This window comes from Rhinoraja longicauda, chromosome 7 (assembly GCF_053455715.1).
Source record: "Rhinoraja longicauda isolate Sanriku21f chromosome 7, sRhiLon1.1, whole genome shotgun sequence".
In the NCBI taxonomy this organism is placed as follows: Eukaryota; Metazoa; Chordata; class Chondrichthyes; order Rajiformes; family Arhynchobatidae; genus Rhinoraja; species Rhinoraja longicauda.
The window spans coordinates 76,263,888-76,279,004 of NC_135959.1; positions in this window are offsets into that span (position 1 = coordinate 76,263,888).

Below are 15,117 nucleotides of genomic sequence, written 5' to 3' on the forward strand. Positions count from 1 at the left end.
TGTTAGTGCAAGGGGTAGACATGTCCATGTTAGTGCAAGGGGTAGACATGTCCATGTTAGTGCAAGGGGTAGACATGTCCATGTTAGTGCAAGGGGTAGACACAAAATGCTGGAGTAACTCAACGGGTCAGGAGATGCTGTCTGACCCACTGAGTTATTCCAGCATGTTGTGTCTATCATATCATATCATATATACACAGCCGGAAACAGGCCTTTTCGGCCCACCAAGTCCGTGCCGCCCAGCGATCCCCGCACATTAACACTATCCTACACCCACTAGGGACAATTTTTACATTTACCCAGCCAATTAACCTACATACCTGTACGTCTTTGGAGTGTGGGAGGAAACCGAAGATCTCGGAGAAAACCCACGCAGGTCACGGGGAGAACGTACAAACTCCTTACAGTGCAGCACCCGTAGTCAGGATCGAACCCGAGTCTCCGGCGCCGCATTCGCTGTAAAGCAGCAACTCTACCGCTGCGCTACCGTGTCTATCTTCAGTGTAAACCATAATCTGCAGTTCCTTCATATCCAGTAGTGCTAGAGATGTTCCAGAGTGTTCCGTTGTTGAGGTAGGGTTAGTATAGCATGGGTGGTTTGAAGACTATAATAATCGCAGGAAGGTAGCTGTTCCTGAATCTGGTGGTGTGGGACTTCAGGCTTCTGTACCTCCTGCCCAATGGTAGCAACTAGAGAGTGTGACCTGACTGGTGATGATCCTTGATGACAGATGCTAGGATTTGAGTATAGGAGCAGGGAGGTTCTGCTGCAGTTGTACAGGGCATTGGTGAGACCACACCTGGAGTATTGCGTATAGTTTTGGTCTCCTAATCTGAGGAAATACATTCTTGCCATAGAGGGAGTACAGAGAAGGTTCACCAGATTGATTCCTGGGATGGCAGGACTTTCATATGAAGAAAGACTGGATAGACTCGGCTTGTACTCGCTGGAATTTAGAAGATTGACGGGGGATCTTATAGAAACTTACAAAATTCTTAAGGGGTTGGACAGGCTAGATGCAGGAAGATTGTTCCCGATGTTGGGGAAGTCCAGAACAAGGGGTCACTGTTTAAGGATAAGGGGGAAGTCTTTTAGGACCAAGATGAGAACGTTTTTTTCACACAGAGAGTGGTGAATCTGTGGAATTCTCTACCACAGAAGGTAGTTGAGGCCAGTTCATTGGCTATAATTAAGAGGGAGTTCGATGTGGCCCTTGTGGCTAAAGGGATCAGGGGGTATGGAGAGAAGGCAGGTACTGAGTTGGATGATCAGCCATGATCATATTGAATGGTGGTGCAGGCTCGAAGGGCCGAATGGCCTACTCCTGCACCTACTTTCTATGTTTCTATGCTGCCTTCTGGAGGTAGTAGATGCTTTCAACGATAAGGAAGGCTGTAATCGTCATTGATAACTATCCCTTCAGTGGCGCAGCGGTAGAGTTGCTGCCTTACAGCGCTTGCAGCGCCGGAGACCCGGGTTCCATCCCGACTACGGGTGCTGTCTGTACGGAGTTTGTATGTTCTCCCCGTGATCTGCGTGGGTTTTCTCCGAGATCTTTGGTTTCCTCCCACACTCCATAGACGTGCAAGTTTGTAGGTTAATTGGCTTGGTGTATGTGTAAATTGTGCCTAGTGTGTGTAGGATAGTGTTAATGTGGGAAAATAATTGCAGATGCTGGTACAAATCGAATGTATCAAAAAATGCTGGAGTAACTCAGCGGGTCAGGCAGCATCTCAGGAGAGAAGGAATGGGTGACGTTTCGGGTCGAGACCCTTCTTCAGATGTGCGGGGATCACTGGTCGGTGCGGACTCAGTGGGCCGAAGGGCCATTTAGAACGGAGATGAGGAAAAACTTTTTCACTCAGAGAGTTGTGAATCTGTGGAATTCTCTGCCTCAGAAGGCAGTGGAGGCCAATTCTCTGGTTGCTTACAAGAGAGAGTTAGATAGAGCTCTTAAGGATAGCGGAGTCAGGGGGTATGGGGAGAAGGCAGGAACGGGGTACTGATTGAGAATGATCAGCCATGATCACAGTGAATGGCGGTGCTGGCTCGAAGGGCCGAATGGCCTACTCCTGCACCTGTTGTCTATTGTCTATTGTTCCCATACTGTATCTCTAAACTAAACTAAACTAAACTAAACTGCCAAGACCATAAAGGCCTGGAGATCTCTCTGGCTTTCTTTTCTTCCTTGAATGTCTTCTAAAAACCTTACTTTTCTTAACCAGACTTTTATTCATTTCTGCACATTTCTGCAGTGCTGGAACTGACATTAAAACAAAGATCATCTATTTTTGTAGATAAACTAATATCTATTTTAACATGAAAAACTGCAGGGCACTTGGCCTGACTGTGGTGCAATTTTTAAGGCAAGCTTGTCTTGCAAGGGGAATGACACCTAGTTTTGGTATGCTGAAAATTAATTCCCTCTTCAAAAACTGTGAAATTGTTCAAAAGCAAAGTGTAATAGTGCTGTAGTGTTTCAAAGCTAAAGGAAGTGTTAAGAGGCAGCTTGTGCAGTTCCCAATGGGAGTCCACTCTGATCAGTGCAGCAATCACACAAACAGGAGCCCTTGAAGTCACACTTCCCTCGGCAGCGACACACAGGATTGTTGCCTTGGAAATAGCAGAGACGTGTGGAGTGAGAGAGCACCCGGATTTTCTAAATGGGACATTGAGGATTTTGAACCCCCCCTAGTCCTCACCTATCGCCCCATCAGCCGTCGCACACAGCGACATTTTCATCGTCGAGATCCCACCACTGGCCGTGTCTTCTCACGAGATCCCACCACTGGCCCCTTTCCACAGAGACCGTTCCCTCCGCAAACCCCTGGGTAACTCGTCCCTTCCCACCCAAACCACCCCCTCCCCAGGTACCTTCCCATGCAACCGCAGGAGATGCAACACCTGTCCCTGTACCTCCCCCCATCGACTCTGTCCAGGGACCCCGACAGTCCTTTCAGATCAGGCAGTTCACTTGCTCCTCCTCCAACCCCATCTACTGTATCTGCTGTTCCAGGTGTGAACTCATTGCAGAAGCTGGCACCTGAAGGATAAGCAGAAAATTCTTAAGGGGTTGGACAGGCTAGATGCAGGAAGATTGTTCCCGATGTTGGGGAAGTCCAGAACAAGGGGTCACAGTTTAAGGATAAGGGGGAAGTCTTTTAGGACCGAGATGAGAACGTTTTTTTTCACACAGAGTGTGGTGAATCTGTGGAATTCTCTGCCACAGAAGGTAGTTGAGGCCAGTTCATTGGCTATATTTAAGAGGGAGTTAGATGTGGCCCTTGTGGCTAAAGGGATCAGGGGGTATGGAGAGAAGGCAGGTACGGGATACTGAGTTGGATGATCAGCCATGATCATATTGAATGGCGGTGCGTACAGGCTCGAAGGGCCGAATGGCCTACTCCTGCACCTATTTTCTATGTTTCTATGTTTCTATAATGTATTTTTTTAATTAACCAAAAATATTTATTCAAATCTTAGAATAATATATACGATACAATGAAACCAAAACAGAACCCACCACCAGAATACAAGACAAACAATAAACTATTACACAACTATCTCACACTCCTTATCCAGGATACATCAAATCCCCCGCGGTGCCCAGCGGTCCCGGAGATCCCCCAGGGTGCCTGTGGACAGCGCGTAGTCCCTCTCCAACAACACCCGGGCACGGACATAACCCCGGTAAAGGGGCTGGCAGCCAGCTCGGGCAGAGCCTCTTCCGTCTGGCGCCGTGAGTCACGGATGGCCAGCTTGGCCAGGCCCAGCATATAATGTTGGAGGAATAAGAGACACAGGAAGAAACACCATGGCCACAGACTGCAGCTCTGCACAGAGTCCAGGGAATGGAATTGGGGGATCTGTGCAAGTGGGTGCAGGGTATCCCCGCATTCTCAACGCCCCTGGTAAGTCTAATATGGAAGAAGATAGAGAAGCTCTCATTCCATGACAGATATGACACAGAATGAGAAAGTGAGCACATTATCATGTCCACCTGATCAATTGCAGGAGAGGACAAGATTCACAGTCAAAAAGGCCCAACAGAGGATGTACTTCCTGCGGCAGCTGAGGAAATTTGCTGCTCAGAGAGTTGTGAATTTGTGGAATTCTCTGCCACAGAGGGCAGTGGAGGCCGATTCACTGAATATATTTAAAAGAGAGTTAGATAGAGCTCTAGAGGCTAACGGAATCAAGGGATATGGGGAGAAGGCAGGCACGGGTTACTGATTGTGGATAATCAGCCATGATCACAATGAATGGCGGTGCTGGCTCGAAGGGCCAATTGGTCTCCTCCTTCACCTATTTTCTATGTAAGAGAGAGACTGAGCATATGTAGGCAGATTATCATAAGATGTTAGATTTTAGTGGGTTGCTTTAACTTCTCCAACTGACTGTGACTTGCTCAGTGACAAAGGCATCAGACAGGGCAGAATTTGTTTGGTGTATCAAAGAGGGTTTCTTGAAAAAGTATGCATACAGTCCAACCCAAGAAGTCTCTGATTTTTCTAACCAAGTTACCCTTCCTTTCCCCTTCTCTCCATCCCTCCCCGATTCTAGTTCTCTGACCAGTCTGACTGATCCCCTGATTAAATTTTATCTCTGTAAGTTTTGTAGTCACCTTCCCCTAGCTGACAATGGTCTATTCTATATTTTCCTTGAACTACATCCCCTTTGATGTCTCATTTTCACACCTTACACTTCCTTATCTCTGTGTCTCCCTCTCCCCTGACTCTCAGTCTGAAGAAGAATCTCGGCCCGAAACGTCACCCATGCCTTCTCTTCAGAGATGCTGCCTGTCCCGCTGAGTTACTCCAGCATTTTGTGTCTGTCTTCAGTTTTAGGCAAATTTGATGTTCTTTATTGATAATATATTGTTGTGTACAGATCATAAGGGTGAAGGCTGAGTTTATTGGTTGCTGTGTCCAAATTTGAAAGGATTTCACTAAAGCAGAGGTGTTTGGTAAAATTATGAATTTCATCCAAATGATAATGTGTTTTTATAGTGGAGATTGACAGGTTGTTGATTAATGCGGGTGTCAGAGGTCCAGAGATGCTGCCTGAGTTACTCCAGTATTTTGTGTGTATAGAAAATCATTGGCTCTTTGCCTGATTTTCATGTGTTCATGGCTGATTAAGAAATGCACAGATATGATGAGGCAGTTGTATGCTGCCCACTTTCTCAGTTTGAACAAAACTACATCAATGGTGGATTCTTACCCAAAAGAGCCATTTGCTTGCTGCATTTCAGAGACTTAGGTCAATATGCAATACAACAAGCCAATGTAAAGTGTCGGAATGAACTGCAGATGCTGGTTTAAACCGAAGGTAGACACAAAATGCTGGAGTAACTCAGCGGGACAGGCAACATCTCTGGAGAGAAGGATCGGATGGCATTTCGGGTCGAGACCCTTCTACAGACTGGTAGTCAGGGGAAAGGGAAACGAGAGATACAGAACGAATGAAAGAAAGATATGGAAAAAAGTAACGTTGCTGAAGGAAACAGGCCATTGCTAGCGGTCGCCTAGGTGAAAATGCGTGCCGACAATGAGACTCAACAAGACAACCTTGAAGCTGGTGCGACTTGAGAGGAGGAAGGATGGCGAGAGAGAGAGGGGATGCAAGTGTTACTTGAAGTTAAAGAAATCAATATTCATATCGCTTCACTTGGGCAGCTTACAATGTAAAGGTTCCCCTGTAAATCACCAACAAACATTATGTTTTTGAAAAATAATACCAAAAATGTGGACCTTAGTGAATCCTTTCCTGATGTCCCGTTTTCCTGGTTACTTGATCAATATCCCACATTTTCTGTCATGAAACAAAAGTACCTTTCACAATTCTTTTCACCCTTTCATTTAAGATCAAAGTTCAAGAGGTATTAATTTAATCACGAAAAAAAAAGATTTTTTTATGCATATGGCTACTAGCACACACACACAAACACACATGTGCACACACACATATGCACACATACACACACACACATACACACTCATCCACACACACACAGACACATGCACACAGACACACGCACACATGTGCACACACACACATATATGCACACATACACACACACACACATACACACACACCCACACACATACACGTGCGCACACATGCACACACACAGACACATGCACACATGTGCACACACACTCAAATATGTACACTCACACATACACACGCACGCACACACACACAGACACACGCACATACACACACAAACACACACACACACAGGCATACACACGAGCACACATGTGTACACACACACACTCACAGACGCATACACACACACGCATGGGCACACACGCATGGGCACACACGCACACACGCACGCACACGCACACACACACTTGCGCACACGCACACACATATTCACGCACTTGCAGACTGTATAAATTGTAAATATTAATCCTTTGCAATGATTATTTGATGGTGCACATGCAACTAATACGTGTAATGGCCAAGGCACAGAAAATCAGGTTTGTACAACGGCAGGAAGCTCTGCATTATTAAAAGGGATGCTTGAACAGTCAGTTGCAGGAAGACTCATTTAAAAGAAAATGGGCTAATATTTGGAGCAGGCAAATTGAAGGGATTGTTTCACTTTCCTGAGATTGTGGTAAATTAAGAGTTTCCCCTGCGACCAGACTGGGCTTCCAGTGTGACCAAGAAGTGGAGAGAAAGGGTCATCACCCCACAATGATACAGGAAACCAACACAGGGCGAGCGAGTCAAGGCTTTTTGCAAGAAGGGCTTATATCTCAGAGATGCGCAAAAGCAATAATAAGATCCCTCGTTGTCTAAACAGCAGTAAAGCACAATTTGAGGCAGCACGGTGGTGCAACGGTAGAGTTGCTGCCTTACAGCACCGGAGACCCAGGTTCAATCCCAACAACGGGTGCTGCCTAGATGGACATTGTACATTCTACCCGTGCCCTGCGTGGGTTTTCTCCGAGATCTTCGGTTTCCTCCCAAACTCCAAAGACATACAGGTTTGTAGGTTAATTGGCTTGGTATAAATGTAAATCATCCATAGTGAGTGTAGGATAGTGTTAATGTGCGGGGATCGCTGGTCGGTGCGGACTCGGTGGGCTGAAGGGACTGCTTCCGCGCTGTATCTCTAAACTAAACTAAACTAAATAAGACTTTCAAGAAAAGTGACTATTGAAGGTTGCCTGCTACCACAATTATGCTGTATTGCTTGGCCTTTGGACAGGATAAATCCTCGCAAGCTAACCTTCTTAACCCAAGGTTAACTTAGGTGATGGCAGTTCAATAAGCTGCATCCCACAGTTTACAGAACACTATTGCCATGACGACATTGCAGACGCTCACGCTTAGTGAGAAGGGAATTTACCTCCTGCTTGAAACATCGAAACATGGAAAATAGGTGCAGGAGGAGGCCATTTGGCCCTTCGAGCCAGCACCGCCATTCATTGTGATCATGGCTGATCATCCATAATCAGTAACCAGTGCCTGCCTTCTCCCCATTTCCCTTGATTCCACTAGCCCCTCGAGCTCCATCTAACTCTCTTTTAAATTCATCCAGTGAATTGGCCTCCACTGCCCTCTGTGGCAGAGAATTCCACAAATTCACAACTCTCTGGGTGAAAAAGTTTTTTCTCACCTCAGTTTTAAATGGCCTCCCCTTTATTCTTAGACTGTGGCCCCTGGTTCTGGACTACCCCAACATTGGACCACTGTCGGTAGGTACTCACCACTTCTGACCGGGAGCACCCCACAAGCCTTGCTGTTTCAGAGATGCTCTGACCCAGTCGTCTGGCCATAACAATTTGGCCCTTGTCAAAGTCGCTCAGGTCTTTACTCCTGCCCATTTCTCCTGCATCCAACACATCAACTTCAAGAACTAATTGTTCATTTGCTGCCTAATATATCCCATCCCTTGACAGGTGCCATTGTAACAAGATAACCAATGTTATTCACTTCACCTGTCAGTGGTACAACACTAAAGTGAAGGAGTGAAAGCTGGGGGCTAGGGGAAACATTATTCTTGTTCTGTCTGAGGGAGTGAGCAAGCTAGAGCAGAGGTGCAGGACACAATGGAGACTCAGGTGAGGGAACCATCTAGGACAGCAGGGGTAAAACCACGTTTACTGAAGAACGAGGGCATCTCAGAAGTCCTAGAGTGGAATGCCTCTTCTTGGGAACAGGTGCTGAGAGTAGGGGATAGTGCTTGGAACAAGGAGAGAGTTCCCCTGGTCCTCACGTTTCATTACACCACCCTCTGCAACCAACGTTTCTATAACCTCAATCGTGATCCCATCACCAGCCACATCTTTCCATCTTCTCCAGAGTCTGCCCCCTGCACAACTCCTTGGTTCACTCATGGTTCACCCATCCCTTCCCACCCAAACCACTCCGTCCCAGCAACCCTCTCCTGCAATCGCAAGACATGTAATTCACATTTCCTCACTCTTCTTGTCTTACACCTTGTCTTTTTATTTCTGACATTTGTCCAACCATCTGCCTATCAAATAACCTTCACTACCTACCTGTGCATAACTTATTACCTCCCAGGCTTTGTACTGCCTCTCATCTCATTCACCTTTCATCCCCATGGCCCCCACCCCCCACCCTACCCCCCTCCACCACTCCCACATTCAGTCTGAAGAAGGGTCCCGACCCAAAGCATTGCCTTTCTATGTTTTCCTGATATGCTGCCTCACCTGCTGAGCCACTTCAGCGCTTCATGTTTCTTTTGTAAACCAGCATCTGCAGTTGCTTGTTTCTGCACCACACAGGTGAAGTTGGTCTTCACAATTGCCTGCTTGTGACTGCGGATATCCAGACCAGACTATCCCACACATCATGAATGACGGCTCACTGAGGCTTTTCCCTGGTGGCATCAAGGCCATCCACCCAGCAACTGATGCTGCCCTGGCCTGGATGTCTGCCCTCGGCCTACAACTTTAGGCTGTGCACGCCATACGCAAGAAGAACAAGACAATTGCCTACCATGTAAAATGCTGGAGTAACTCAGCGGGACAGGCAACATCTCTGGGAGAAGGAGTGGGTGACGTTTCGGGTCGAGACCCTTCTTCACGCTCTGAGTCAGGGACGAGGGGGGCACAGAGATAAGGAAGTGTAAGGTGTGAAAAGGAGACAGCAAAAGGAATGAGGTTCAAGGAAAATGTAGAATCGATCATTGTTAGCTAGAAGGTATTTATTCACAAAATGCTGGAGTAACTCAGCAGGTCAGACAGCATCTCGGGAGAGACACCCATTCCTTCTCTCCAGAGATGCTGCCTGACCTGCTGAGTTACTCTAGCATTTTGTGAATAAATACCTTCAATTTGTACCAGCATCTGTAGTTATTTTCTTACACTAATTGTTAGCTAGAAGGTGATAACAAAGTAATAGACAATAGACAATAGACATTAGGTGCAGGAGGAGGACATTCAGCCCTTCGAGCCAGCACCACCATTCACTGTGATCATGGCTGATCATCCACAATCAGCACCCCAATCCTGCCCTACATAGCATACAGAGATAAAGCAATCAGGGGGACAGTCAGACTGGTCAGAGAACTAGGAAGGGGGAGGGATGGAGAGCGAAGGAAAGCAAGGGCTACTTGAAGTTAGAGAAGTCAATATGATATATTCCTTTATTCGTCCCACACCGGGGAAATTTACAGTGTTACAGCAGCAAAGTGAGCAAGAGAGCACGAGATGATTCATTATAAATAAAGATACATAAATTGTCATCAGTTTTCTGTGTGTTCCTAGCTGTTATTGTTGACTGGTCTGCTGGGAGCAGTGCTGGTTGTGCAGTCTCACAGCAGCGGGAAGGAAGGACCTCCTATATCTCTCCTTCACGCACTTGGGGTGAAGGAGTCTGTCACTGAAGGAGCTACTCAGTGCAGTGACAGTGACCTGCATGGGGTGGGAGTCGTTGTCCAGCAGCGATGTTATCTTTGCCATCATCCTCCTCTCTCCCACCACCTGCACTGAGTCGAGGGGGCAACCCAGGACAGAGCTGGCCTTCCTGACCAGCTTGTCGAGTCTCTTCCCTTCCGCCGCTGAGATGCTGCTGCTCCAGCAGACCACTCCATAGAAGATGAGCATACCGCTGGGGTGTAAGCTGACCAAGCGAAATATGAGGTGCTCTACTCATCTCCTTTAAACTTTATCTCCCACACCGTAAAACGATGTCCTCTAGTCGGTGGCATTTTCACTTTGGGACAAAGATTCTGCCTGACTACCCTGTCTAGGCCTGTCATAATGATATATACCTTTATCGCATCTTTCCTCAACCTCTGAGGTTCCAGCCATAACAATCCAATATTGTCCAGCCCTCCTTGTAACAATACCCTCGTAATCCACACACATTCTAGTGAAGGGAAAAATCTGCAGATGCTGGTTAAAATCGACGGTAGACACAAAATGCTGGAGTAACTCAGCGGGTCAGGCAGCATCTCGGGAGAGAAGGAATGGGTGACGTTTCGGGTCGAGACTGAAGTAGAGTCTCGACCCTAAACATCACCAATGCCTTCTCTCCTGAGATGTTGCCTGACCCGCTGAGTTACTCCAGCATTTTGTGTCTACCCACAATCTAGTGCACCTCTCCTGCATGCTCTCCAAAGCCTCCATATCCTTCCTATACCTGCTGCTAGCATAGTTCACAGAGTTGTAGAAACATACTTTCAATTCCACTAAGTCAATTTACAGTTAGGGACAAAAGAATAAAACTGAAGATAAAGAGAGAGTTCTTGTTTGTAGCCTCATGTGCTGTTGGAAAAAGCGTAGGGAATACGCGGTGGTCACGGTGGCGCAGCAGTAGAGTTGCTGCCTTACAGCGAATGCAGCGCCGGAGACCCGGGTTCCATCCCGACTACGGGTGCCGTCTGTACGGAGTTTGTACATTCTTCCCGTGACCTGCGTGGGGTTTCTCCGAGATCTTCGGTTTCTTCCCACACTCAAACACGTACAGGTTTGTAGGTTAATTCGCTTGGTAAATGTAAAAATTGTCACTAGTGGGTGTAGGACAGTGTTAATGTGCAGGGATCGCTGGTCGGCGCGAAGTTGGTGGGCCGAAGTGCCTGTTTCCGCACTGTATCTCTAAACTAGACTAAATACAATATATAATGGAATTTAACAGCGATTTGGATGAAACAAAAGTTTCTGAAATAGTTTTATAGACTGGGAAATGGAACTAAAAGGATGACTGCTCTAAAAACATAATACCTAAGAAAATGCCAAATCATAGTTTAGTTTAGTTTAGTTTATTGTCAAGTGTACCAAGGTACAGTGAAAAGCTTTTGTTGTGTGTTATCCAGTCAGCGGAAAGATAATTCATGATTACAATCGGGCCATTTACAGTGTGTAAGATATATGATAAGGGAATAATGTTTAGTGCAAGGTAAAGCCAGCAAAGTCCGATCAAGGATAGTCTGAGTTAGATAGTAGTTCAGCACTGCTCTCTGGTTGTGGTAGGATGATTCAGTTGCCTGATAACAGCTGGGAAAGTGATGCATCAGATTTCATGAACTCTGCTGAGCTTTTCTTTTGACCTAGCCACTGTTTGTCCCCCTACTAACAAAGCTGGTTACCTGGCTGTTACAATGCTGAAGTTGGTGGATCCTGCCAAGCACCATCTGGCTGCAACAATATTAATCGGTAACAACCGCAAGAAATATTAATTGACTGTGAAACAATTTGGAATGCTTGAAGTCACGAAAGATGCCACGTCAGTACATATTTGTTCCTTTTTTCTCCAGAGCACAGTCTATTCTTCTTAATAGACAATAGACAATAGGTGCAGGAGGAGGCCATTCGGCCCTTCGAGCCAGCACCGCCATTCAATGTGATCATGGCTGATCATTCTCAATCAGTACCCCGTTCCTGCCTTCTCCCCATACCCCCTGACTCCGCTATCCTTAAGAGCTCTATCTAGCTCTCTCTTGAATGCGTTCAGAGAATACTACTCTGAACCATGGTGAATGGGGTTAAATGGCCATTTTATTATAGTTCATGTGTTTTTTGTCAATGGTACACCTCAATCAAGTACTCTTCCATGGTAATGGGCACACCAAGCACTATGCACCAGGAGGCCGGGAAGAAGCCGGGCAGTGGAGTTTTGCGAGTCGGAGGAGACTCAACGCGGTCAATGCAGTCCATGGCTGGTGCCTGGGTTGGCACCACGGAGGTGCAGGAGGGACGGAACCTGGCGGCGATCATGGACGAGTTCGGTGCGGCGATCGATGAGGGAGCAAGCGGTCGAGGATGGAAAACTAGGGAGTCGGAGGATGCACCGCCGGGAACATGGGAGGACCCGGCGTGGGGGGGGACCACTGTGGGGGGGGGGGAGAACAAGGGTGGACCTAGAACTTTGCAACTTTGTCAGTGCCCTTTATGTGGTGACTATTTGTATACCTTGGATATGCAAGCAATGAATTTCACTGCGACTTGTCACATGTGACAATAAAGTATCCATTCAAATCAATTATTAGTAGTATAAAATGACACAAATTAATATGCAATGAATTATAATCATGTTGAGTGATGTGACAATTCTGAAGGTGAGGGGATTCTCCTTAACTTAAATATTGTTCCTTCATATTCATTTGAATTTCCAAGCTAATGAATAAAAGATTGCTGACGCCTCCAGGAATGGATGTGAAATTCTAATTGCATTTTACAGCATTGCTGTCATTAAGTTTCAATTCCATGCATATCAGCACTTTAGTGGAATGGAATGGAATGGAAGTCAAGTTAGGAAAAGGGGACATACAACGAGATCTGGGTGTCCTAGTGCATCAGTCACTGAAAGGAAGCATGCAGGTACAGCAGGCAGTGAAGAAAGCCAATGGAATGTTGGCCTTCATAACAAGAGGAGTTGAGTATAGGAGCAAAGAGGTCCTTCTGCAGTTGTACAGGGCCCTAGTGAGACCGCACCTGGAGTGCAGTTTTGGTCTCCAAATTTGAGGAAGGATATTCTTGCTATTGAAGGCATGCAGCGTAGGTTTACTAGGTTAATTCCCAGAATGGCGGGACTGTCATATGTTGAAAGACTGGAGCGACTAGGCTTGTATACACTGGAATTTAGAAGGATGAGAGGGGATCTTATCGAAACATATAAGATTATTAAGGCATTGGACACGTTTGAGGCAGGAAACATGTTCCCAATGTTGGGGGAGTCCAGAACAAGGGGCCACAGTTTAAGAATAAGGAGTAGGCCATTGAGAATGGAGATGAGGAAAAACTTTTTCAGTCTTAGAGTTGTGAATCAGTGGAATTCTCTGCCTCAGAAGGCAGTGGAGGCCAATTCTCTGAATGCATTTGAGAGCTAGCTAGAGCTCTTAAGGATAGCGGAGTCAGGGGGTATGGGGAGAAGGCAGGATTGGGGTACTGATTGACAATGATCAGCCATGATCACATTGAATGTCAGTGCTGGCTCGAAGGGCCGAATGGCCTCCTCCTGCACCTATTGTCTATTGTCTATTGAATTAAGATACAATTCAAGGATAACACAAAATGCTGGAGTAACTCAGTGGCAGCATCTCTGGAGAGAAGGAATGGGTGACATTTCGGGTCGAGACCCTTTTTCTGGTCTGGTGTCAGGTGAGGGGGCGGGACAAAGATAGGATGTAGTCGGAGGCAGGAAGACTGGTGGGAGAACTGGGAAGGGGGAGGGGAAAGAGACTTCAGATTAGATCAGGGGTCTCCAAACTTTTCAGCATGGGGGGCAGATTATATATTTGGCACATTTTTGCAGGCCGTAGGAAAAAAGAAAGAAATGTCAGTTTTATAAATTTAATGAGGTTTATATGGCAACGAATAAATAATATTCAATTTTTAGATTGCCTTAAAAATATCCGTTAACTTGGCCTTCACAGACTTCTGTGGTAATGAATTCCACAGATTCACCACCCTCTTACTAAAGAAGTTCCTCCTCACCTACTTTCTAAAAGAGCTTCCTTTAATTGTGAGGGTATGACCTCTGGTCCTAGACTCTCCCACTAGTGGAAACATCCTCTCCACTTCCACTCTATCCAGGCCTTTCACTATTCTGTATGTTTCAATGAGGTCCCCCCTCATTCTTCTAAACTCCAGCGAGTACAGGCCCAGTGCCGACAAACGCTCATCATATGTTAACCCACTCATTCCTGGGATCATTCTTGTAAACCTCCTCTGCACCCTCTCCAGAGCCAGCATGTCCTTCCTCAGATATGGGGCCCAAAATTGCTCACAATATTCCAAATGCGGCCTGACCAGCACCTTATACAGCCTCAGCATTACATCCCTGTTTGTTTACACGTCCTAGAATTAAATACTCGCATCGAGTTTGCTTTCTTTACTACTGATTCGACTTGTAAATGTAAGTTTACAAGATGGCTAAGCCTTCAGGGCAAAAGTATAAAGTATAAATTTATCAATAATATATGAAAGTTTTTCCACAAACTTTGTGATTAAAAATACTGAAAGGTTTTACTTGTGTTTCTTCACAGAACAAATAACTGCTACATTTAAACTAATCAGAAAACCAAAATGGCACAGAGGGCAGAAATTCTGCATGTTTTTTAAAACGAATCAAGGTGGACAAAAGTCCCAGTGGTCGATGGAAATAACATTGCTCTGTTAATTCTGGTCAAATGGATATCATCTAATCAATAAAATGCAGATTTGCAATTGTGTAGAAAGTGGTTTCACTTGCTAAATGCTGGAGACAAAGATACATCTTTAGGTTTGTCACTAATGATGTCTGCAAGGATCTTGGACCTCTGCTCTTTGGTAAAATTGGAAATGCTCTGATTGTTGGTGATTTGATTAGTAGATTGTTGGTGATTTGATTAGTAGTTTGCAGATGATATAAAAATGTTTATGTTGTGGGTAGTGAAGAAGATTGTCAAAGGATACAGCAGGCTATATGATAGATCAGTTGGAAATTTGGGCAAAGAAATGGCAGATGGAGTTTAATCCAGACAGGTGTCAGGTGACACATTTTGAAGTCAAATATAAGAGGAAAGTGTACGGTAAAAGGAAGGAATCTTTGGGTCATTCCTTTACAGGGGCAATGAGGGGTGCAAGTCCATAGTTCCCTGAATCTGGCAACACAAGCTGATAAGGTTGGACTCTTTGAAGCAC